At 35.8% G+C, this 2451-nt stretch overlaps 1 protein-coding gene across 4 annotated transcripts in view; it reads left to right on the forward strand.

Annotated features, from left to right (window-relative positions):
• The first annotated feature begins 2295 nt into the window (after positions 1-2295).
• The window catches only part of LOC136825217 (phenoloxidase-activating factor 3-like), a 40856-nt gene continuing 40700 nt past the window's right edge, over positions 2296-2451 (forward strand). For 2 of the 4 annotated variants that reach the window (XM_067081244.1, XM_067081251.1), the window contains exon 1: positions 2296-2451. This exon is cut by the window's right edge and continues 130 nt beyond it. The gene's annotated coding sequence lies outside the window, so the exon portion shown is untranslated. The other 2 variants (XM_067081258.1, XM_067081247.1) reach the window with 2 other exon arrangements.

Here is a 2451-nt window from a genome sequence, read left to right on the forward strand (position 1 = left end):
CATAATTAGTCTGTTTACTGGCTTCTTTAGTAGTAGAGCATGGCTGCAATGGGTCCATCAATTGCCATGGGGCTTTATGCGAATGCTCTACCACTGGGCTAATGGAGGACGACCTTGGAATCTCGAGGGAGAGGAAAGCCACACTGAGTCCGGTAGTGGCTTTTTGTAATGGTGATATGGTTTTAGTGGGTCTGCTAATCGCTGGGGCAAAAACCGTGCTGGGCTATAGGTCTGCCTGAGAGGTCACCAGTTTCAAAGAGACACAGAAATTCAGAAAATGGCTGATTTATTCACATAAATCCACCTCTTTTGAATTTGGCTGCGAAATTTGCAAAGCTCTTCATGCACAACACTTAGAGGGAAGGGTTGTTCACGATTTGTGGTTGTGTAGCTTTCTGCCTATTTGTGTTTCAAACTGGAATCAGTAAATGTAGGAATTACCCGAAGTCTCGGAACAAAAATGAAGCGCCTCCAAATCTTCGTTGTCTCTCTTGTAAAAAGTTCTGGGATAGTTAAAATAAGTGTTAATGGCATTTGTTGAGCGAAAGATAAAGTAATCTTAATCGAAACCGACTGACACGGATCACATTCAGTAAATATTTTTTTCGGTGTAATATTTATAGCTTTCACAGTTTAAATAAGTCCACTTTATTAGTCGCAGAGAAAGTAAATATTCAACAGAATATCATGAGATCCACTACATCAGAAGAAACCCCTTAGATGTGTTTTCCGTTCCCCAACAGCTTCTTCACCTCAGACATTATGATAGTTCGAACCATCATTCTCCCCCCGTTCATCTACATATTTTCATATCGTGACTGTTGATTGTTTTGTCAATTTAATGTTTACCAATTCAAAACTGGGTTAAAATGGAGCAGCATCATCTGATGAGTCAGCTGAAGCTATAGCCTTTCCATATATCTTCAGCATTTTTTTTTTTTTTTTGGAGCTGAAGGTCGAGCAAGTACGTACTGTCACTATATTTTTTTATTTAATCTTAAGAAAATGTTTAAGAATAAACCTTGACGAATTGTATTCCATTCTTGTGGTCTTTACATCTCTTGCGAAAGCTTATACAGACATTATGTACTCAAACCCATATGCTTTCTTACACGTATACATATATTTTAAGTCTGGTATAACTCGTGGAATGTTGGGCGCTTGCCCTTTTTTTTTTTTTTTTGCTAACAGGGTTTTTCCGTTTATGTTTGTGTTTAATTGCTTTTGCTTTTTATAGGCCCTAAATGAAGCGTTCATTTTCATTATTTTGAGAATTGAATGTATGTACTCCGTTGATGTTGCTAGGGTGCTGTAATCTTATTTTATAAGTTTAATCTCCCTCTACTGTCACAGAAATATATGTTGTATATATACTAATATAAAATTCCTCACATCTCTCTCCCATGGTAATGGGAAATGGCAGCTATGGAGGTTTATGGCGCCAAGCCGTTTCCTTGATCCCAACCAACCCCTGGAATTTGTATTTTCTGGTTTTACCCAAGAAAATTCAATATTCGTTGGAACTAATATTTCTCCGAATGATATATACAGTATATATATATATATATATATATATATATATATATATATATATATATATATATATATATATATATATATATATATATATATATATATATAACATCGGAGGCCTAAGGCCACACCTTCATGTTTTTGTATATATACCATTGTAACTTTCCACCTGTCCATATTCTGTGTGAAATATATGGTTTCAACGTTTAAATAGTGTTTTATGGGCCTTCTTATTTTATATATATATATATATATATATATATATATATATATATATATATATATATATATATAATATTTTATATATATATATATGTTATATATATTATAATATTTATAATATGTGTGTGTGTTTGTGTTTGTTTGTTTATTTATTTAAATATTGTATGTCATCAGGATTAGCATTGTTTAATGCTTAGGCTTACAAACACCTGTGATAAATTTTCCTTATTTACAAGCTTACCATGCAGCTTTATTGCCGGAAACACGTCGGTTTTTTTCTGGGAATTACCCAAGAGTCGTCAAGAAGAGTTTCCAGCACAAAGAATTACAGCTGTTTTTTGTATTCTTGTCTGATACAAAATATTTATCTGAGTTTTCATTTTCATTACCGAACGGTTCATAGCGACAGTTCATTATGATCTCGAAGAAGTGTTTAGTGCTAACTTGTCCTAGGAGCTGTTGGTAGACGACGCAGGATTCGGACCATTATCATTCTGGTGATGTGTGGCATCGCCCTCTTGACTCGAGTATGGTATCCTCAGTCCCGCGGCCGCGGGTGACGGGATCTCCCCAGTGAGTCGTCCTCAGTTCCCAGACATCAGTGCTGGCAGGCGAATCTCGAAGGCAGATGTTGTGAGACTGTCCCTGTGTTCGCCCATGCATCGTGGCCAGTAGTTTTTTGCTTTAAAGGACAAC

Source organism: Macrobrachium rosenbergii, chromosome 3 (genome assembly GCF_040412425.1).
Source record: "Macrobrachium rosenbergii isolate ZJJX-2024 chromosome 3, ASM4041242v1, whole genome shotgun sequence".
NCBI classification, from domain to species: domain Eukaryota; kingdom Metazoa; phylum Arthropoda; class Malacostraca; order Decapoda; family Palaemonidae; genus Macrobrachium; species Macrobrachium rosenbergii.